The following is a 23,941-nucleotide window of genomic DNA, read 5'->3' on the forward strand; positions in this document are numbered from 1 at the left end:
TCGCAAAAGCCCTCAATTGCATGTACCTGAATGCATTCCCTTGGGGCAACCCATATTTCTCGGTCAGCGCTCCCAGACTCGCAAACTTCCCATCCACAAATAGATCTTTCAATTGCGTTATACCTGCTCTTTGCCACATTCCATATCCCCCATCCATTCCCCCCGGGGCAAACCTATGGTTGTTTCTTATCGGGGACCCCCCAGTGCTCCGGTCTTTCCCCTATGTCGTCTCCACTGTCCCCAAATCTTCAGTATAGCTACCACCACCGGACTCGTGGTATAGTTCCTTGGTGAGAACGGCAATGGGGCTGTCACCATAGCCTGCAGGCTGGTCCCCCTACAGGACGCCCTCTCTAATCTCTTCCACGCCGCTCCTTCCTCCTCTCCCATCCACTTACTCACCATTGAAATATTAGCGGCCCAATAATACTCACTTAGGCTCGGTAGTGCCAGCCCCCCCCTATCCCTACTACGCTGTAAGAATCCCTTCCTCACTCTCGGAGTCTTCCCGGCCCAAACAAAACCCATGATACTCTTTTCTATCCTTTTGAAAAAAGCCTTCGTGATCACCACCGGGAGGCACTGAAACACAAAGAGGAATCTCGGGAGGACCACCATCTTAACCGCCTGCACCCTCCCTGCCATTGACAATGCTACCATATCCCATCTCTTGAAATCTTCCTCCATCTGTTCCACCAACCGCGTCAAATTTAGCCTGTGCAATGTGCCCCAATTCTTAGCTATCTGGATCCCCAGGTAACGAAAGTCTCTTGTTACCTTCCTCAACGGTAGGTCTTCTATTTCTCTACTCTGCTCCCCTGGATGCACCACAAACAGCTCACTCTTCCCCATGTTCAATTTATACCCTGAAAAATCCCCAAACTCCCCAAGTATCCGCATTATTTCTGGCATCCCCTCCGCTGGATCCGCCACATATAGTAGCAGATCATCCGCATATAAAGATACCCGGTGTTCTTCTCCTCCCCTAAGTATTCCCCTCCATCTCTTGGAACCTCTCAGCGCTATCGCCAGGGGCTCAATCGCCAGTGCAAACAGTAATGGGGACAGAGGACATCCCTGCCTTGTCCCTCTATGGAGCCGAAAATATGCCGATCCCCGTCCATTCGTGACCACACTCGCCACTGGGGCCCTATACAACAGCTGCACCCATCTAACATACCCCTCTCCAAACCCAAATCTCCTCAACACCTCCCACAGATAATCCCATTCCACTCTGTCAAATGCTTTCTCGGCATCCATCGCCACTACTATCTCCGTTTCACCCTCTGGTGGGGCCATCATCATTACCCCTAACAGCCTCCGTATATTCGTGTTCAGCTGTCTCCCCTTCACAAACCCAGTTTGGTCCTCATGAACCACCCCCGGGACACATTCCTCTATTCTCATTGCCATTACCTTGGCCAGGACCTTGGCATCCACATTGAGGAGGGAAATTGGTCTGTAGGACCCGCATTGTAGCGGATCCTTTTCCTTCTTTAAGAGAAGCGATATCGTTGCTTCTGACATAGTCGGGGGCAGTTGTCCCCTTTCCTTTGCCTCGTTAAAGGTCCTCGTCAGTAGCGGGGCGAGCAAGTCCAAATATTTTCTGTAAAATTCAACTGGGAATCCGTCCGGTCCCGGGGCCTTTCCCGTCTGCATGTTCCTAATTCCTTTCACCACTTCTTCTACCGTGATCTGTGCTCCCAGTCCCACCCTTTCCTGCTCTTCCACCTTGGGAATTTCCAGCCGATCCAAAAAATCCATCATTCTCTCCCTCCCATCCGGGGGTTGAGCTTCATACAATTTTTTATAAAATGTCTTGAACACTTCGTTCACTCTCTCCGCTCCCCGCTCCGTCTCTCCTTCCTCGTCCCTCACCCCGCCTATTTCCCTCGCTGATCCCCTTTTCCTCAATTGGTGTGCCAGCAATCTGCTCGCCTTCTCTCCATATTCATACTGTACACCCTGCGCCTTCCTCCATTGTGCCTCTGCAGTGCCTGTAGTCAGCAAGTCAAATTCCACATGCAGCCTTTGCCTTTCCCTGTACAGTCCCTCCTCCGGTGCTTCCGCATATTGTCTATCCACCCTCAAAAGTTCTTGCAGCAACCGCTCCCGTTCCTTACTCTCCTGCTTCCCTTTATGTGTCCTTATTGATATCAGCTCCCCCCTAACCACCGCCTTCAACGCCTCCCAGACCACTCCCACCTGAACCTCCCCATTGTCATTGAGTTCCAAGTACTTTTCAATGCATCCCCTCAGCCTTAGGCACACCCCCTCATCCGCCATTAGTCCCATGTCCATTCTCCAGGGTGGGCGCCCTCTTGTTTCCTCCCCTATCTCCAAGTCTATCCAGTGTGGGGCATGATCCGAAATGGCTATAGCCGTATATTCCGTTCCCCTCACCCTCGGGATCAATGCCCTACCCAACACAAAAAAGTCTATGCGTGAATAGACTTTATGGACATAGGAGAAAAACGAGAACTCCTTACTCCTAGGTCTACTGAATCTCCACGGGTCCACCCCTCCCATCTGCTCCATAAAATCCTTTAGCACCTTGGCTGCTGCCGGCCTCCTACCAGTCCTGGACTTCGACCTATCCAGCCTTGGTTCCAACACCGTGTTAAAGTCTCCCCCCATTATCAGCTTTCCGGTCTCTAGGTCTGGGATGCGTCCTAGCATTCGCCTCATAAAGTTGGCATCGTCCCAGTTCGGGGCATACACGTTTACCAAAACCACCATCTCTCCCTGTAATTTGCCACTCACCATCACGTATCTGCCCCCGTTATCCGCCACTATAGTCTTCGCCTCGAACATTACCCGCTTCCCCACTAATATAGTCACCCCCCTGTTTTTCGCATCCAGCCCCGAATGGAACACCTGCCCCACCCATCCTTTGCGCAACCTAACCTGGTCTATCAGTTTCAGGTGCGTTTCCTGTAGCATAACCACATCTGCTTTAAGTTTCTTAAGGTGTGCGAGTACTCGTGCCCTCTTTATCGGCCCGTTAAGCCCCCTCACGTTCCACGTGATCAGCCGAGTTGGGGGGCTTCCCACCCCCCCCCCCCCCTTGCCGGTTAGCCATCATCTTTTTCCAGCTTCTCACCCAGTTCCCACGCAGCTGTATCTCTCCCAGACGGTGCCCCCCCGCCCATCTTTTCCCGTACCCACCCCCCCTTTCCCCAGCAGCAGCAACCCAGTAATTCCCCCTCCCCCCCCCCCCTGCTAGACCCCCCGCTAGCGTAATTACTCCCCCCATGTTGCTCCCAGAAGTCAGCAAACTCTGGCTGACCTCGGCTTCCCCCCGTGATCACGGCTCGCACCGTGCGGCGCCCCCTCCTTCCTGCTTCTCTATTCCCGCCATAATTATCATAGCGCGGGAACCAAGCCCGCGCCTCTCCCTCGGCCCCGCCTCCCATGGCCAACGCCCCATCTCCTCTCCCTCCCCACCTCCCCCCATCACCACCTGTGGGAGAAAGAAAAGTTACCATACCGGATTAAAACATAAAACCCCTCTTCGCCCCCCCCCATTCGCCCCACCACTTTGTCCAAACGTTCATTTTCATAATCCAATCATTCCAATTTTTCTTCTACAATAAAAGTCCACGCTTCATCCGCCGTTTCAAAGTAGTGGTGCCTCCCTTGATATGTGACCCACAGTCTTGCCGGTTGCAGCATTCCAAATTTTATCTTCTTTTTGTGAAGTACCGCTTTGGCCCGATTAAAGCTCGCCCTCCTTCTCGCCACCTCCGCACTCCAATCTTGATAAACGCGGATCACCGCGTTCTCCCATTTACTACACCGAGTTTTCTTCGCCCATCTAAGGACCATTTCTCTATCCTTAAAACGGAGGAATCTCACCACTATGGCTCTGGGAGTTTGTAAGGTTTTCGGGCAATTCGGCCCTTTTGGAGAAACTCAGAGACTGTAAACCGACTTTCCAGCCAAGGGAACAGAACCAGTTTTCCCAGCAGGCTTGGCCCGCTGAGCTGAGTAGGGACATAAATACATAAATATTTCCACAAACACCCCCCTAGGAGCTACAAGGAAGAAGGAGCCAGACAACAAGATAACATCAAAACACAGACAAAGGAGCACGGGAATACACAGGAGGCTTGCATGCAAGCAGGACAATGGGATGGTCATAGCCCCATGCAGATGTAAATGACCTGGCCTCCACCAGAGCAGAATCCAATCAACACCCCATCAACATAGCAGCTATCTCCGGAGCAGATGGAAGTCTTTGAAAATCTTCAAGGGAGCTCAACCTCGTTATCTCGAAAGGCAGACTGGAGGCGGACCTAGGGGAGGTACTCCCATCTCGACAGGTCTGACCGGCTCAAAGGGGGCAGGACCAGCGGGAACTTTAAACCTTACCTTTTTCAATGCAAAAGGGGCTGGCCGACCACAGGAAAAGCCAGGTAAAACAATATAAAAGGGGCTGTGTTTTCGATTGGGGGTCTCTTGGTTCCTGGCTCGACCTCTGCACCCCTGACTTGACCTCTGCAGCCTGTGACCGTAAGTAACCCGCAGCAGCTTGCGAAGCTCCCTTGATTTTAATAGTGGTTGAGGCTTTGGGGAAGGGAACTTGTTTTGTGCCTTGTGATTTTGCTAAAACCTGTGTAACCGTAAGAATTTTCGTTGTGTCCGCTATATTACCTTTTGAATAGACTTAGTTGTATTAGAGCATAAGATTTTATTGTGTTTCTTCTGTTGATGATTTTGACCTGGGTTTTACAATAAATCTTGATTTGATGCTAATTGGAGTCGTTTAAATTCTTCAATCCTTCACCAGCGATCTCTGACCAAGTCATTGTTAAAAATACTCCTCACCTTAATTCCGGGTTCAAGAATCGAGGGTCATCTTGAGCGGTTCACTCAGGACAGACTGCTGGTTAGGAAATAAACAGCAGTGTCCTATTCTCTCTCTTGGGAAGGCTACTGTAGTGGAGTAGGAACCGGGTGGGGGTTGTACCACCGGCAAGAGAGAGAATCACCTGGGTATTGGTAGGGGTCTGGAGATCTGTGTGATATAAGTCTCAGGCTGTCGGTTAGGAATAAACGGCAGGCTTGAATCAGTGCTCTCTTCAGTGGAAGTGTCCCAGTGCGACATCCCCTGGCCTCTGAAGTTTCAGTGCCAGCTGGAGAGAGACACACACAGATATTCAAACCCCAGATATCGGCCCAGTAGTGGAGTAGCGGAGATGGCACCCTCTACAATGGCGACCGGGGCAGGAGCCCGGTGGTTTGGAGTATGTGACTTGGCCGAGGGGGTGAGGGAACGAAGCAAAATGGAGGAGAGAATATCCTCGTATTTGTGGCAAAAGGTCAACCTCACCAAACCTTGGGTTTCAGAATTAATCAATGCGGAGCAACCGGTAATGGCAGCGGCTGCATGGACAGACAGTAAGGCGCACAAAAGGCACTTGGAGAAGGCAGTTTGGCTGGTTTGCCTGTCCGAGCAGGTAGTCAAAACAGAGGATAGGGTCGAAGAGTTAGAGCAGGAGTTGAGAGAAGTGAGGGCCAGCGCAGGGGACAGCGCTAGCGCAGCGGAACGACTGCGGGAAGAAATGGCAGAAATGAAACAGGAAAGCGAGTCTAACCGGTGTGAGAAGGACTATCTCCACTGCCAGATAGTGGAGGGTAAAGAAAAGGAACGGAGGCTCCAGGAACTCTATGCTCGGAGTACAGAGCAGTGTAGGAAGCTGGAGGGGAAGTTCCGGGACATCCAGGCAGCGTACCGAGTGGCTCGCGAGGAAGTAGGGGACTGTGCCCATGGGCCGTGCCAGGCACGAATAACGGAGTTGGAGGAGGCCTTGTCCAAGGTCAGGGGACAGATACACCTGGTAGGTCCAGGGGGGTCCCCAAGGGGCAAGGTGCTCCTCGCAGCGGATGATTCCCCACAGGCCAAGGGGAAGAGACCGCCTCCTGAGGCACCGGGATCGTGCTCGGGTCGGCAGGCGGGGAACGGACTGCACGTTCAGGGGCAAGTCCAAGGGGGGTCGGCAGGGTACCCCCAGCTGGCGGCGTGTCCGCCTGGTTTCGTATGTGGGTCCCCATGGGATGGGGACAGACCGCTGCCTGGGATGCCGGTGATGGGGCCGGGTCAGCAGGTAGGGTTTGGACCGCCCGGTCAGGGGCAGGTCCAAGGGGGGTCAGTGGTGTATCCCCAGATAGCGGCGTCTCCTATATGGGTAGCTAGCCCGGGGACAGGGGGGCTACCCAACGAGGCAGGAGAGCTGGACAGTGGGGAGGAGGAGCAGGAACCCCAGGTAGGGCAGATGTGCCCTGTCAGGCAAAGGAGGTATGGTCCCCCGGCGGGGATGGCAAATAGGGGACCGGTTGAGGGCGACATTATCGTTCCTCATGGGGCATCCGCGCTCAGGGGGATGGTGGCCCACGTTCCCAGACTAACTCCAAAGGGGGATCCGTCGCTGCATTTTATGGAGGTGGAACAGGCTGCCAACATCAATGACTGCGACGAAGGGGAGCAAATAAAGATGCTCCTGATAACCCTAGATGCCCAGCTATGCAGGACAGTGACCTCTGGGAATGGGGGAAGACCTGACACATGGGCGGCAGCACAGACTGCTGTTCTGGAGGCAATGGGCTTGAATCTGGGGAGCCCTTTCATGAGGGTGGGGGAAACCAAGCAGCAACCAGGGGAATCTCCCACCATGTTCGCAGACAGACTGTGGACTGTCTATATGGAGGCATGCGGGATTCAAGCGGATAGACAGAATTTAGGGGAAAGAACCGCCCACTGGCTGAAGACCCTAGTTGCCAATTGTCTCCCTAACGTTAGGGCAAAAGCCGAACACTGGTTCGACCCGCAGACCCCGGCCCTTAACGAGGAAGAGGTCCTCAGGAAACTTACCCTCGCATATCGTAATGGGGAGAGGGGTGAGGACAAGCCCCTTAAGGGTAGGGTGCATGAAATCGCGCCAGCAGCCCCTAAGAGAGAGTGGAAGCATGAGGGCACCCGGACCTCCGACGAGAAACCGGTATGCTACGGGTGTGGGAAGGCCGGGCATTTCAAGAGGGAATGTAAAAACCCTAGCAAGCAGGAGAGGGCTCCCGCAGTAGAGAGTCAGACCCCGGCGGCAGGAGCAGCTGCCCCGGAAACCTTCGAGGTAAAGAAACTTTTAGCCTTTTTGCAGAGCCTAGCAGCTGGGTCGGGACAGGTGGCAATGGCAACGGGCCAGGGCCTGCCCGCACCCACACCACAAGAACCCGTATGACTACCCAGGGAGCAGCCTCAGGAAAAAGGGAGCGCAGGGGTAGTTCTAGCCCCAGACCCTGGTCCGGTCCAGGTGCAGGGTCCCATTCTGGAGGCTGCCTCAGCGGCTATTTGCAGTTTAAATCCCTTAAGGTGGGACCCATGCGAACGCCACATCAGTCAATTTAAATTGTTCCACCCCATAAGGGCAAGAAAGAGCAAGGTGGGGGGAAGACTGGGGGTGGTAGTGGAGAAACCCCCCGTAGAATTAACGACGGTGGGGGAGGTCCCTGACTCCACGGTCACACAACCGGTGACAAGGTGCTGTCCCGAAGGGGCAGCCCCAAAGAGACCGACAGTGCTGCAAGCACCCAGCCCAGGGACAGGAACGATTCCCAAGCCCTTACCTGTGGGTCAGGTGGCCTGCCTTAGTATAGAGGCTAAGGAGGCGGAGGAAGTGGAGGTATCACCTTGGGTTTGGGAACCAGTCAGGGGACGAAGGAGCAATCGGGTCTCCAAGCCCCCGGTAAGATGGTCCCCATCACACCTCCCTGTCACCCGGTCCCGCAGTAAGGGGGCCCGAGTAGAAGGGAGCGATGAGGGATCACCGAACCCTGTTGGGAAAGGAGAGGCAAGGGGCAGCCCGAACCCCCGGGAGGGGACGGTCTGGCCCGAGCCGTTCGACCAAACAGGTGGACTGCCCCAGTTTAGCGGGGCACAGTTTTAATTTGGCCACCCGGAGACGGGTGGCATTGTATATATCATATTCCTTTTTCTTTCCCCCTGCTAGTTCTAATTAGTGTGTAGTTGTGTGTAAAGTATTTAGGATCGTGGGAACACAGAAGCGCCTGGTGCAAGGGTAAAATGATGAAGCACCAGGCACTAGGACCCTGGGGAGCCGGGCTGTGGACACAGAACCACAGACAGGCTGCGGCAACTTCAAAGCGGGAGCTGCTGCTGCCACTGGATAGAACCCATGCACTTTAAGGTAGGTAGGGCTGTAGAGGCAAGAATGTATTTTGTTTTTTACAGATGGGGCACCCGACGATGTGGAGTTTGATGATCTTGGCGATGGTGGGACCGGGAGAACTCCGCAGAGGCGAGACAGAAGAGTCCTTCGACTGACCGGGTTAGGGTGACTGAGGGCAGGCGGGTGTGTTTAACCTGTGAGGGGGACGTTCCTTTGGGGAGATGGTGGTGGCCCAGGAAGCTGAGGCTGGACATGAGGGATCGGTCCTCGGACTGGGAACGGACTGGACAACACCGACCGGACCATCACGGGGTCACCGGGTAGGATCACCGTTTGCGGGGATAAGGGGTGGGCTTCTGACCAGGGCATTTATTTGTGTTCATGGGGATCTACCAAGGCGTGCCCACAAGGGGCATTAATCACTTTTGTAAGGTGGTGGCAGAACCCAGGGAACGGGATAAATTGACCACAGTGGGGAGGGATGTGTAACGCCCAGGGAAGGGATGACTGTAGAAGCTACCGAACTGCTGGTTCAGGTAAAGCGACCCCTGCCCACAGCCCAACCGATCGACCCTCACAACTGTCCGATCACCACCAGGGGGGGGCCTGAGAATGGTTTAGTGTTTGCCCCACAAAGGAAATGTTGTACAGGGGGTACATTGTGCTGTCGCCTCAGTTGGACTAAACCTCTCAGCTGCAGGTATCGACGATGGAGAGTAAATGAAGAGCCCTCATCGGGAAGAAGCGAAGTGCAGCCAAGAAAGGAGGATACTTGGTGAAATAAACAGATGCAATTGTAAATAGTTGTATGGATTCGCGGGTTACAGGGACCCTTACGTTTGGGGTTCCGGTGAAATGTGTACTTGATTGTGATATATGTACAGGGACCCTTACGTTTGGGGTTCCGGTGAAATGTGTATATGTTACTGTCTGCTTGAATTAAGTATGGTCTTGTCTTTCCCTTTCATTAAAATCAGGGGTAGCCTAGATTAAGGGAACTGTCTTGGGACTTGTAGTTTCGCATGTTGCTGAGGGGGGGACCTACGGTCCACACAAAGGCAAACAATTGCCCTTCACCTGTGTCGATACGGTCCAAGCAGGTAGGGACGTATCGAAGGGGCATCTGTAAGGTTTTCGGGCAATTCGGCCCTTTTGGAGAAACTCAGAGACTGTAAACCGACTTTCCAGCCAAGGGAACAGAACCAGTTTTCCCAGCAGGCTTGGCCCGCTGAGCTGAGTAGGGACATAAATACATAAATATTTCCACAAACACCCCCCCTAGGAGCTACAAGGAAGAAGGAGCCAGACAACAAGATAACATCAAAACACAGACAAAGGGGCACGGGAATACACAGGAGGCTTGCATGCAAGCAGGACAATGGGATGGTCATAGCCCCATGCAAATGTAAATGACCTGGCCTCCACCAGAGCAGAATCCAATCAACACCCCATCAACATAGCAGCTATCTCCGGAGCAGATGGAAGTCTTTGAAAATCTTCAAGGGAGCTCAACCTCGTTATCTCGAAAGGCAGACTGGAGGCGGACCTAGGGGAGGTACTCCCATCTCGACAGGTCTGACCGGCTCAAAGGGGGCAGGACCAGCGGGAACTTTAAACCTTACCTTTTTCAATGCAAAAGGGGCTGGCCGACCACAGGAAAAGCCAGGTAAAACAATATAAAAGGGGCTGTGTTTTCGATTGGGGGTCTCTTGGTTCCTGGCTCGACCTCTGCACCCCTGACTTGACCTCTGCAGCCTGTGACCGTAAGTAACCCGCAGCAGCTTGCGAAGCTCCCTTGATTTTAATAGTGGTTGAGGCTTTGGGGAAGGGAACTTGTTTTGTGCCTTGTGATTTTGCTAAAACCTGTGTAACCGTAAGAATTTTCGTTGTGTCCGCTATATTACCTTTTGAATAGACTTAGTTGTATTAGAGCATAAGATTTTATTGTGTTTCTTCTGTTGATGATTTTGACCTGGGTTTTACAATAAATCTTGATTTGATGCTAATTGGAGTCGTTTAAATTCTTCAATCCTTCACCAGCGATCTCTGACCAAGTCATTGTTAAAAATACTCCTCACCTTAATTCCGGGTTCAAGAATCGAGGGTCATCTTGAGCGGTTCACTCAGGACAGACTGCTGGTTAGGAAATAAACAGCAGTGTCCTATTCTCTCTCTTGGGAAGGCTACTGTAGTGGAGTAGGAACCGGGTGGGGGTTGTACCACCGGCAAGAGAGAGAATCACCTGGGTATTGGTAGGGGTCTGGAGATCTGTGTGATATAAGTCTCAGGCTGTCGGTTAGGAATAAACGGCAGGCTTGAATCAGTGCTCTCTTCAGTGGAAGTGTCCCAGTGCGACATCCCCTGGCCTCTGAAGTTTCAGTGCCAGCTGAAGAGAGACACACACAGATATTCAAACCCCAGATATCGGCCCAGTAGTGGAGTAGCGGAGATGGCACCCTCTACAAGTTTCTCCTGCTCTCGATCCTCGCACCATAACTCGGTATGCTCCCTCCACCTCCAACGGACCCGTCGGGGCCTCCGCTCCCATTAACGAGTGCAGCATCGTGCTCACATATGCCCCGACGTCCGCCCCCTCCACACCTTCAGGAAGGCCAAGAATCCTCAAGTTGTTCCTCCTTGCGTTGTTTTCCAGTGCCTCCAACCTCTCCACAGATCGTTTCTGGTGTGCCTCCTGTATCTCCGACTTCACCACCAGGCCCTGTATATCGTTCTCATTCTCTGCTGCTTTCGCCTTCACGACCCGAAGCTCCTGCTCCTGGGTCTTTTGTTCCTCTTTCAGCCCTTCAATCGCCTGTAATATCGGGGCCAACAACTCTTTCTTCATTTCCTTTTTTATCTCCTCCACGCAGCGTATCAAGAACTCTTGTTGTTCAGGGCCCCATATGAAACTGCCACCTTCCGACGCCATCTTGGTTTCTGCTTGCCTTCCTTGCCGTTGTTCCAAAGGATCCGCTGCAATCCGGCCACTTTCCTCTCCTTTTTCCATCCGTATCCAGGGGGAACACCCTTCTGGTTCACCGCACGGTGTTTTTAGCCGTTAAAATTGCCGTTGGGGCTCCTATCAAGAGCCCAAAAGTCCGTTCCACCGGGAGCTGCCGAAACGTGCGACTCAGCTGGTCATCGCCGCACCCGGAAGTCTCCCTATCTGGTGTTTTTACCACATAATTCACCTCACTTAATTTCCTTTCAATCTGATAAGGTCCACAAAACCGAGCTTTTAAAGGTTCACCTACCACTGGTAACAACACTAAAACTTTATCCCCACTGACAAAACTACAAACTTTGGATCTCTTGTCCACTACCCATTTCATCACATTTTGTGCAACTTTCAAATGTTGTCTGGCCAATTCACCTGCTCTATTTAACCGTTCCCTAAAATTTGACACGTAATCCAATAATGTAATTTCTGATTTCTCACCCACCTATTTTTCCCTCATTCAATTTAAGTGGTCCTCTTACCTCATGACCAAAAATTAGTTGAAGAGGACTAAATTTGGTTAACTCATTAAGAGCATCCCTAATTTCAAACAGTACGAATGGAATTCCTTGATCCCAATCCTCTGGATAATCTTAACAATAAGCCCTCAACATTGTCTTTAATGTCTGATGCCACCTTTCTAACGCTCCCGGCGATTCTGGATGGTACGCAGTTGATTTAAATTGTTTTATTCCAAAGCTATCCATAACTTCTTTGAATAACCTCAAGATAAAATTTGATTCTTGATCCGATTGTATTTCTGTGGGTAGTCCATATCTAGTAAAGAATTTAAGTAACTCCTCCACAATCTTTTTAGCTGTAATATTACGTACTGGAATGGCCTCTGGAAACCTCGTAGACACATCCATTATAGTCAAAAGATATTGATTCCCACTTTTCATTTTAGGAAGCGGTCCTACACAATCAATTAGGGCCCTTGTAAAAGGTTCCTCAAATGCTGGAATGGGTATTAAGGGCGCTGGTTTTATCACTGCTTGAGGTTTCCCTATCACTTAACATGTGTGACATGATTGACAAAATTTAACTACATCTTTATGTCGTCCAGGCCAATAAAAATGTTTCTGGATTTTAGCTTAAGTTTTTCTTATTCCCAAATGATCTCCCACTGGTACCTCATGTGCAACTCGCAACACCTCCTTTCTATACCCTACCGGAAATACTACTTGATGAACGTCTGCCCACTTTTCATCCGCCTGCATATGTCGAGGTCTCCATTTTCTCATCAAGACTTCAGTTTTACAGTAATAACACTCTGGTATATACTCAGATTCCTCTTCAGTGTATGCTTTCTGGTACATCCGTTTCATTTCTACATCTTTCTGTTATAACTCCGCCAATTTTCCTGAACTAAAAATATCCGCCTCATCCTCCACCTGTTCTTGTTCTTTTTCAACCATCTGATCAAAAATCGTTTCTGATAATTGCACTTCAACTTCATCTTCACTCTTCGATTTCTCCTCTGTTCTTAACCTGTGACTTTGCGACCTTGTTACTACACAATCCGGAAAAATCCCAGGATATTCGTCCTTCAACACTTTAGTTGTCTGATTTCCCACTGGCTTATCAACCACAGTAGGCATCACTCCCACCTGCGATCCAGCTACCTCATTCCCCAAGATAAACTGTATTCCTGGACAAGATAGTTTCTCTATCATTCCTACTACCACTTCACCACTCTTCACTGGATTTTCCAACATTACCTTATATAATGGAACACTACTCCTCTCACCCTGAATTCCACATATTACCACCTTTTCTGGCAACATTCTTCCCAAACTACATAACTCCTCATCTCTTACCATTAAAGATTGACTAGTTCCCGTATCTCTTAAAATTGTGACTTCTTTACCTGCTCCTCCTGATACACATGAGTAAACTTTACCCACACAAGTAAATTCTTTAAAGAGATCTGGCACCTTCTTATCAATAACCTCTTGAACAGGCTGTACAATCTTTTGCACCTTCGCTTCCCTTGGGCTTTCCTTTACCACTCTAACAAACCCCACTGTCTTATCCTGTTTTACCACATCAGCCTTCCCAGTGCTTTTCTTCAACCACCAACACTGTGACTTTACATGGCCTAGTTTATTACAGTGAAAACATTTGAAACTTTTCATTTCTTTTCCACCCTCCTGGATTTCTTCTTTAATCTGAGGTACACTCTCCTTATTATCTCCCATCAGATCACCTTTACCTTTACCACTTGAGTATTTCTCATGTCCTCAGTTTCTATCCCTCACAGACTGAAACTGATGTCGGAAACCAATCTTTGATTTATGAACTAATTCATAATCATCTGCCATTTACGCTGCAAATCTTGCAGTTTTAACCCTCTGCTCTTCCACATGAGTTCTCGCTACATCAGGAATTGAATTTTTAAACTCCTCCAAAAGTATAATTTCTCTGAGAGCTTCATACGTTTGGTCTATTTTCAAAGCCCTTATCCACCTATCAAAATTACTCTGTTTGATCCTTTCAAACTCCATGTATGTTTGACCAAATTCTTTCCTGAAATTTCCTAGTGCTTCAGTCACTAGCTCATATGCACCGAAGATGGATCTTTTCTCCTCCTCATACGTTCCAGATACCTCCTCCGGTAGTGATGCAAACACTTCACTAGCTCTACCTACCAGCTTTGTTTGAATCAGTAACACCCACATGTCCTGTGGCCATTTCATTTGTTTAGCTACCTTCTCAAACAAAATGAAAAAGGCTTTCACATCCTTCTCGTCAAACCTTGGCAATGCTTGGACATATTTAAATAGATTCCCACCAAGCCTTCGACATTGACGCTCTTTCTCACTATCCTCATCACTATCATCCAACTGTACGTTTCCCTTTCCGTCTGCCAATTTTAACTGATTGTCATGTTTCATGGCCATTTTCTGAAGTTCAAACTCTCTCTCTTTATCTTTTTCCCTGATCTGTATCCCCCTTTCTCTTTCTTTTTGTTCTGCGAGGGCTATTCTTTCTTTCCTCCTTTCTTCTCTCTCCTTTTCTTTCCCCTCTCTCTCTCTTTCGTATTCAAGCTGCTTTAATTCTTTCTCATGTTCCATTTGTTTAATTTGCAACTGAATTTTTGCCATTTCCAATGAGTCAAACTCTATCTCAGGCAACTTTAAATGCTTAAAAGCACCACACCTACACCCACATCACTCACATCAACCACCACTTTGAATGGTTTGGTGTAATAGATAGACAATAGATAGAGAGACAGACCAAGACACTTAATTTCTCTGTCAGTCGGCTACAGCAAGCTGTGAGGAAGAGCAGACAGGGAGATGTTACTGAACACAGCGGGACTGGTGGACTGAAGTGCATATGTTTTAATGGAAGAAGTATAACAGATAAGGCAGATGAACTCAGAGATAGCATTCGGTACAGCTGTGGCAATGACAGTTTATGGGTCCTGCTGTTAAATAATATTTTGTGAAATAAAACAAAATCCTGTGCATGCGACAAGTCCGGACCGGCTGGAAAACCTGCTCAGTGAGTCTGGCAGCATCTGTGCAGCGAGAGAGAATTAAATTAGCATTTACAGCCTGGATAACTTGTGACAACAGAGCCCCTGCTGATTGCCCAACACTAAAGGTGACTGAGCTGACTTCTCCCAGAATCCTCTTCTGCCACCTCTGCATGCTTCAAATGTTCTTTCAATAAAAGTCACCAGATCGTCGATGTATACCGCACAATTGGGTAATTCTGAAACAACTTTGTTAGTTAACCGTTGAAATGTGGCTGGGGGGTTTTTCATTCCAAATGGCATAACTTTGAATTGGTCTACACCATCTGGAGTCACAAAAGCTGAAATCTCCTTCGCCCTTTCGGGGAAAGGTACCCTTTAAGTAAACCCAGTTTGAAGATAAAACCTGATTGTCAAACCTTTTCAAAGCAGTCCCCCAACCGTGGGATAGGATAAGAGTCTGTTCAGAAACAGAATTAAAAAAAAATACATTTGGAGTACCCAATTCATTTTTTCCAATTAAGGGGCAATTTAGCCTGGCCAATCCACCTACCCTGCACATCTTGTGAGTGCGAAACCCACGCAAACAAAGGAAGAATTTGCAAACTCCACACAGCCAGTGTCCCAGAGCTGGGATCAAACCTGGGACTTTGGCGCCATGAGGCAATAGTGCTAACCACTGCGCCACCGTGCTGCCCCTTGTAACTGCATTATCCTTTCTATAGTCCACACACAATCGTTGGGTACCTCCCGGTTTCAGTACCATCACTATGGGTGAGCTCCATTGCCTGCAGCCCACTTCAATAATGCCATTTTTTAGAATATTTCCAGTTTTGTTTTGAACCTGTGCCAATTTTAGAGGGCTAAGTCTATATGGATGTTGTTTAATTGGAACAGCATTTCCCACATCTACACCAGGTGAAACCATTTTAGTGCTCCCCAATTTACTTCCACAAACTTGCCCATGTGATATCAATAACTCTTTCAGGTCAGTTTGTTTTCCTCTGGAAGGTAGCTCAATAATTTATCCCAATTTTTAAGACCATCCTCGTAATCCAATTTCATTTGAGAAGATTATCCAGAGGATTGGAGTAAAGGAATTCGATTCGTATTGTTTGCAATTAGGGATTCACCTAATGATTCAACCAAATTCAGTCCTTTTGAATTTATTTTTGGACATGAGGTAAGAGGAGCACTTCAATTGATTTAGGAAAAATTGGTGAGTGAGAAATCAGAAATTACGTTATTGGATTACATGCCAAATTTTAGGGAATGATTGAAAAGAGCTGGCGAATTGGCTGAACAACATTTAAATGTTGCACAGCATGTGATGAAACGGGTAGCACACAAGAAAGCAAAACTTTGTAGTTTTGCCAGTGGAGAGAAAGTTTTAGTATTGTTACAATGGTAGGTGAACATTTAAAAGCAAGGTTTTGTGGAACTGATCAGATTGAAAGGAAATTGAGTTCTAGGAAACAATCGCGGATACATTCTATAAACTCCTCCTCAAGGCTGGCTTGACCGACCTGGTTAAACCAATCGACATGCAGATTAAAATCCCCCATGATAACTGCTGTACCATTTCTACATGCATCTGTTATTTCTTTATTTATTGCCTGCCCCACCATAATGTTACTATTTGGTGGCCTCGACTACTCCTATCAGTGACTTTTACACCTTACTACTCCTGATTTCCACCCAAATGGATTCAACCTTATCCTCCATAGCACCGATGTCATCCCTTACTATTGCCCGGATGTCATCCTTAAATAACAAAGCTACACCACCTCCCTTACCATCCACTCTGTCCTTCCGAATAGTTTGATACCCTCGGATATTTAACTCCCAGTCATGACCATACTTTAACCATGTTTCAGTAATGGCCACTAGATCATAGTCATTCACGATGATTTGCGCCATCAACTCATTTACCTTATTCCGAATACTACGAGCATTCAGGTAAAGTACACTTATGTTGGCTTTTTTACCTCTGTTCTGAATCTTAACACCTCTATCAGTAACCTCTCCTAAGTTATATTTCCTCTTAACTTTTCTCCTAATTCTCCTTGTCGTCGAATCCATATCTTCCTGTAACAACCTGCCGCATCGCTTACCATTAATGTATTCACTTCCCGTTTTATTCCTTTCAGTATTACTGGTCCTATTCACTGAGCTCCCCTCAGTCACTGTACCTTGTACCGTCGCCCTTTTTGATTTTTGACTATGGCTTCTCTGCCTTACACTTTCCCCCTTGCTGCCTTTTATTTCTGTCCCTGTTTTACTACCTTCCAACTTCCTGCATCGGTTCCCATCCCCCTGCCACATTAGTTTAAACTCTCCCCAACAGCTCTAGCAAACACATAGGTTCATCTAGGACATCGGTTCCAGTCCTGCCCAGGTGTAACCTGTCCAATTTGTACAAGTCCCACCTCCCCCAGAACCGGTCCCAATGCCCCAGGAATCTGAAACCCTCCCCCTGACACCGTCCCTTCAGCCCCGTATTCATCCGATATATACTGTCATTTCTACTCTGACTAGCACGTGGCACTGGTAGTAATCCTGAGATCACCGCCTTCGAGGTCCGATTTCTTAACTTCCTTCCGAGCTCCCTGTATTCTGCTTTTAGGACCTCATCCTTTTTTTTACCGATGTCGTTTGTACCGATGTGCACCACGACAGCTGGCTGTTCACCCTCCCCCTCCAGAATGTCCTGTACCCGCTCCGAGACATCCTTGACCCTAGCACCAGGGAGGCAACACACCATCCTGGAGTCTCGTTTGCGGCCACAGAAAGACCTGTCTATTCCCCTTACAATTGAATCCCCGATAACGATTGCACTGTCACACTTATCACCCCTCCCCTCAGCAGCAGAACCAACCCTGGTGCCACGAGTTTGGGTGTTGCTGTTTTTCCCTGAGAGGCCATTCCCCGCAACAGTATCCAAAGTGGTATATCTGTTCTGCAGGGGAATGGCCACAGGGGATTCCCGCACTACCTGCCTCGCTCTCTTGCTCTGTCTGGTGGTCACCCATTCCCTTCCTGCCTGCAGAGTCTGAGCCTGCGGTGTGACCACCTCTCTGCACGTGCGATCCACGATGCTCTCCGACTCGCGGATGCTCCACAGTGTCTCCAGCTGCCGCTCCAGCTCTGAAACTCGAGCTTCCAGGAGCTGTAACTGGAGACACTTCCTGCACACATGCTGACCCTGGGGACTGGAACTGTTCCCAGCCTGCCACATGGAGCAAGAGGAGCAGACCACGCCTTGGAGCTGTCCCGCCATGATTTATTCCTTTAAATTAAACCTTTAAAATTTAAATTGTGAAAGATGTTTATGTGTCGGATTAAATCCAATCCCCGTGTTCTATTTAATTAGCTTTATACCTGAGTATTTATCTTGCTCGATCTTACAACAAATTAAATGGTTATTTAATTGAAATTTAAATCGTTATTTAATTAAAATTAAAAAAGTTATTTAAATTAACTTAAAAATAGTAATTTAATTCAACCCAAAATAGTTATTTAAGTGCGATTGAAAATTGAAGAAATAATAATTAAAATCAACTTAAAAATAGTAACTCCACAAATATTCAAATTTAGCCCAGTCTGCCTTTCAGCCAATCAGGTCACAGGCTCCCGTGACGTCACTTTACCGTTTTTTTTTTCAATTTTGCAGCTGTCCTACCTGCAGAGAGTGTCCCGCGCAGTGTCCCGCGCAGTGTCCCGCGCAGTGTCCCGCGCAGTGTCCCGCGCAGTGTCCCGCGCAGTGTCCCGCGCAGTGTCCCGCGCAGTGTCCCGGCAGTGTCCCGGCAGTGTCCCGCGCAGTGTCCCGGCAGTGTCCCGCGCAGTGTCCCGCGCAGTGTCCCGCGCAGTGTCCCGCGCAGTGTCCCGCGCAGTGTCCCGCGCAGTGTCCCGCGCAGTGTCCCGCGCAGTGTCCCGCGCAGTGTCCCGCGCAGTGTCCCGCGCAGTGTCCCGCGCAGTGTCCCGCGCAGTGTCCCGCGCAGTGTCCCGCGCAGTGTCCCGCGCAGTGTCCCGCGCAGTGTCCCATGCAGTGTCCCATACAGTGTCCCGCGCAGTGTCCCGCGCAGTGTCCCGCGCAGTGTCCCGCGCAGTGTCCCATACAGTGTCCCGCGCAGTGTCCCGCGCAGTGTTCCGTGCAGTGTCCCATGCAGTGTCCCGCGCAGTGTCCCGCGCAGTGTCCCGCGCAGTGTCCCGCGCAGTGTCCCATGCAGTGTCCCATGCAGTGTCCCGCGCAGTGTCCCGCGCAGTGTCCCACGCAGTGTCCCGCGCAGTGTCCCACGCAGTGTCCCATACAGTGTCCCGCGCAGTGTCCCGCGCAGTGTCCCGCGCAGTGTCCCATACAGGGTCCCGCGCAGTGTCCCGCGCAGTGTCCCGCGCAGTGTCCCGCGCAGTGTCCCGCGCAGTGTCCCGCGCAGTGTCCCATGCAGTGTCCCATGCAGTGTCCCGCACAGTGTCCCGCGCAGTGTCCCGCGCAGTGTCCCGCGCAGTGTCCCGCGCAGTGTCCCGCGCAGTGTCCCGCGCAGTGTCCCGCGCAGTGTCCCGCGCAGTGTCCCGCGCAGTGTCCCGCGCAGTGTCCCGCGCAGTGTCCCATGCAGTGTCCCGCGCAGTGTCCCGCGCAGTGTCCCGCGCAGTGTCCCATGCAGTGTCCCATGCAGTGTCCCGCGCAGTGTCCCGCGCAGTGTCCCGCGCAGTGTCCCGCGCAGTGTCCCATGCAGTGTCCCATGCAGTGTCCCGCGCAGTGTCCCGCGCAGTGTCCCACGCAGTGTCCCGCGCAGTGTCCCACGCAGTGTCCCATACAGTGTCCCGCGCAGTGTCCCGCGCAGTGTCCCGCGCAGTGTCCCATACAGGGTCCCGCGCAGTGTCCCGCGCAGTGTCCCGCGCAGTGTCCCGCGCAGTGTCCCGCGCAGTGTCCCACGCAGTGTCCCGCGCAGTGTCCCGCGCAGTGTCCCACGCAGTGTCCCGTGCAGTGTCCCGCGCAGTGTCCCACGCAGTGTCCCGCGCAGTGTCCCGCGCAGTGTCCCGCACAGTGTCCCATGCAGTGTCCGCGCAGTGTCCCATGCAGTGTCCCGCGCAGTGTCCCGCGCAGTGTCCCACGCAGTGTCCCGCGCAGTATCCCGCGCAGTGTCCCATACAGTGTCCCGCGCAGTGTCCCGCGCAGTGTCCCGCGCAGTGTCCCACGCAGTGTCCCGTGCAGTGTCCCGCGCAGTGTCCCACGCAGTGTCCCGCGCAGTGTCCCGCGCAGTGGCCCGCGCAGTGTACCGCGCAGTGTCCCGCGCAGTGTCCCATGCAGTGTCCCGTGCAGTGTCCCGCGCAGTGTCCCGCGCAGTGTCCCATGCAGTGTCCCGCGCAGTGTCCCGCGCAGTGTCCCGCGCAGTGTCCCGCGCAGTGTCCCATGCAGTGTCCCGTGCAGTGTCCCGCGCAGTGTCCCATGCAGTGTCCCGCGCAGTGTCCCGCGCAGTGTCCCGCGCAGTGTCCCGCGCAGTGTCCCGCGCAGTGTCCCATGCAGTATCCCGCGCAGTGTCCCGCGCAGTGTCCCGCGCAGTGTCCCGCGCAGTGTCCCGCGCAGTGTCCCGCGCAGTGCCCCCGCAGTGTCCCAAGCAGTGTCCCGTGCAGTGTCCCGCGCAGTGTCCCACGCAGTGTCCCGCGCAGTGTTCCACACAGTGTCCCGCGCAGTGTCCCACGCAGTGTCCCGCGCAGTGTTCCACACAGTGTCTCGCGCAGTGTCCCGCGCAGTATCCCGCACAGTGTCCCGCGCAGTGTCCCGCGCAGTGTCCCGCGCAGTGTTCCACACAGTGTCCCGCGCAGTGTCCCGCGCAGTGTCTCGCGCAGTGTCCCGCGCAGTGTCCCGCGCAGTGTCTCGCGCAGTGTCCCGCGCAGTGTCCCGCGCAGTGTTCCACGCAGTGTCCCGCGCAGTGTCCCGGCAGTGTCCCGCGCAGTGTCCCGCGCAGTGTCCCGCGCAGTGTCCCGCGCAGTGTCCCGCGCAGTGTCCCGCGCAGTGTCCCGCGCAGTGTCCCGCGCAGTGTCCCGCGCAGTGTCCCGCGCAGTGTCCCGCGCAGTGTCCCGCGCAGTGTCCCGCGCAGTGTCCCATGCAGTGTCCCATACAGTGTCCCGCGCAGTGTCCCGCGCAGTGTCCCGCGCAGTGTCCCGCGCAGTGTCCCATACAGTGTCCCGCGCAGTGTCCCGCGCAGTGTTCCGTGCAGTGTCCCATGCAGTGTCCCGCGCAGTGTCCCGCGCAGTGTCCCGCGCAGTGTCCCGCGCAGTGTCCCATGCAGTGTCCCATGCAGTGTCCCGCGCAGTGTCCCGCGCAGTGTCCCACGCAGTGTCCCGCGCAGTGTCCCACGCAGTGTCCCATACAGTGTCCCGCGCAGTGTCCCGCGCAGTGTCCCGCGCAGTGTCCCATACAGGGTCCCGCGCAGTGTCCCGCGCAGTGTCCCGCGCAGTGTCCCGCGCAGTGTCCCGCGCAGTGTCCCGCGCAGTGTCCCATGCAGTGTCCCATGCAGTGTCCCGCACAGTGTCCCGCGCAGTGTCCCGCGCAGTGTCCCGCGCAGTGTCCCGCGCAGTGTCCCGCGCAGTGTCCCGCGCAGTGTCCCGCGCAGTGTCCCGCGCAGTGTCCCGCGCAGTGTCCCGCGCAGTGTCCCGCGCAGTGTCCCATGCAGTGTCCCGCGCAGTGTCCCGCGCAGTGTCCCGCGCAGTGTCCCATGCAGTGTCCCATGCAGTGTCCCGCGCAGTGTCCCGCGCAGTGTCCCGCGCAGTGTCCCGCGCAGTGTCCCATGCAGTGTCCCATGCAGTGTCCCGCGCAGTGTCCCGCGCAGTGTCCCACGCAGTGTCCCGCGCAGTGTCCCACGCAGTGTCCCATACAGTGTCCCGCGCAGTGTCCCGCGCAGTGTCCCGCGCAGTGTCCCATACAGGGTCCCGCGCAGTGTCCCGCGCAGTGTCCCGCGCAGTGTCCCGCGCAGTGTCCCGCGCAGTGTCCCACGCAGTGTCCCGCGCAGTGTCCCGCGCAGTGTCCCACGCAGTGTCCCGTGCAGTGTCCCGCGCAGTGTCCCACGCAGTGTCCCGCGCAGTGTCCCGCGCAGTGTCCCGCACAGTGTCCCATGCAGTGTCCGCGCAGTGTCCCATGCAGTGTCCCGCGCAGTGTCCCGCGCAGTGTCCCACGCAGTGTCCCGCGCAGTATCCCGCGCAGTGTCCCATACAGTGTCCCGCGCAGTGTCCCGCGCAGTGTCCCGCGCAGTGTCCCACGCAGTGTCCCGTGCAGTGTCCCGCGCAGTGTCCCACGCAGTGTCCCGCGCAGTGTCCCGCGCAGTGGCCCGCGCAGTGTACCGCGCAGTGTCCCGCGCAGTGTCCCATGCAGTGTCCCATGCAGTGTCCCGCGCAGTGTCCCGCGCAGTGTCCCATGCAGTGTCCCGCGCAGTGTCCCGCGCAGTGTCCCGCGCAGTGTCCCGCGCAGTGTCCCATGCAGTGTCCCGTGCAGTGTCCCGCGCAGTGTCCCATGCAGTGTCCCGCGCAGTGTCCCGCGCAGTGTCCCGCGCAGTGTCCCGCGCAGTGTCCCGCGCAGTGTCCCATGCAGTATCCCGCGCAGTGTCCCGCGCAGTGTCCCGCGCAGTGTCCCGCGCAGTGTCCCGCGCAGTGTCCCGCGCAGTGCCCCCGCAGTGTCCCAAGCAGTGTCCCGTGCAGTGTCCCGCGCAGTGTCCCACGCAGTGTCCCGCGCAGTGTTCCACACAGTGTCCCGCGCAGTGTCCCACGCAGTGTCCCGCGCAGTGTTCCACACAGTGTCTCGCGCAGTGTCCCGCGCAGTATCCCGCACAGTGTCCCGCGCAGTGTCCCGCGCAGTGTCCCGCGCAGTGTTCCACACAGTGTCCCGCGCAGTGTCCCGCGCAGTGTCTCGCGCAGTGTCCCGCGCAGTGTCCCGCGCAGTGTCTCGCGCAGTGTCCCGCGCAGTGTCCCGCGCAGTGTTCCACGCAGTGTCCCGCGCAGTGTCCCGCGCAGTGTCCCGCGCAGTGTCCCGCGCATTGTCCCGCGCAGTGTTCCACTCAGTGTCCCGCGCACTGTCTCGCACAGTGTCCCGAGCAGTGTCCCGCACAGTGTTCCACACAGTGTCCCGCGCAGTGTCCCACGCAGTGTCCCACGCAGTTTCCTGCGCAGTGTTACACAATGTCCCGCGCAGTGTCCGCGCAGTGTCCCACGCAGTGTTACACACAGTGTCCCGCGCAGTGTTACACACAGTGTCCCGCGCAGTGTCCCACGCAGTGTCCCGCGCAGTGTCCCGCGCAGTGTCATGCGCTGTGTCCCATGCAGTGTCCCGCGCAGTGTCCCTCGGAGTGTCCCACGCAGTGTCCCGCGCAGTGTCCCATGCAGTGTCCCGCGCAGTGTCCCCGCGCAATGTCCCACGCAGTGTCCAGCGCAGTGTCCCACGCAGTGTCCCACGCAGTGTCCAACGCAGCGTTACACAGTGTCCCGTGCAGTGCCCACGCAGTGTCCCGCGCAGTGTCCCGCGAAGTGTCCCGCGCAGAGTCCTGCGCAGTGTCCCACACAGTGTCCAGCGCAGTGTCCCGCGCAGTGTCCCGTGCAGTGTCCGTGCAGTGTCCCGCGCAGTGTCCCGCGCAGTGTCCCGCGCAGTGTCCCGCGCAGTGTCACGTGCAGTGTCCCGCGCAGTGTCCCGTGCAGTGTCAAGTGCAGTGTCCCACACAGTGTCCCGCGCAGTGTCCCGTGCAGTGTCCCGCGCAGTGCCCCGCGCAGTGTCCCACACAGTGTCCCGCGCAGTGTCCAGCGCAGTGTCCCGTGCAGTGTCCCGCGAAGTGTGCTACGCAGTGTCCCACGCAGTGTCCCGCGCAGTGTCCCGCGCAGTGTCCCACGCAGTGTCCCGCGCAGTGTCCCGCGCAGTGTCCCGTGCAGTGTACCGCGCAGTGTCCCGTGCAGCGTCCCGCGCAGTGTCATGCGCAGTGTCCCGCGCAGTGTCCCACGCAGTGTCCCATACAGTGTCCCTCGCAGAGTCCTGCGCAGTGTCACACGCAGTGTCCCGCGCAGTGCTCCGCGCAGTGTCCCATACAGTGTCCCACGCAGTGTCCCGCGCAGTGTCCCACGCAGTTTCCTGCGCAGTGTTACACAGTGTCCCGCGCAGTGTCCGCGCAGTGTCCCGCGCAGTGTCCCATGCAGAGTCCTGCGCACTGTCCCACGCAGTGTCCTGCGCAGTGTCCCTTGCAGTGTCCCGTGCAGTGTCCATGCAGTGTCCCGCGCAGTGTCCCGCGCAGTGTCCCG

This window comes from Scyliorhinus torazame, chromosome 6, assembly GCF_047496885.1.
Source record: "Scyliorhinus torazame isolate Kashiwa2021f chromosome 6, sScyTor2.1, whole genome shotgun sequence".
Taxonomy (NCBI): domain Eukaryota; kingdom Metazoa; phylum Chordata; class Chondrichthyes; order Carcharhiniformes; family Scyliorhinidae; genus Scyliorhinus; species Scyliorhinus torazame.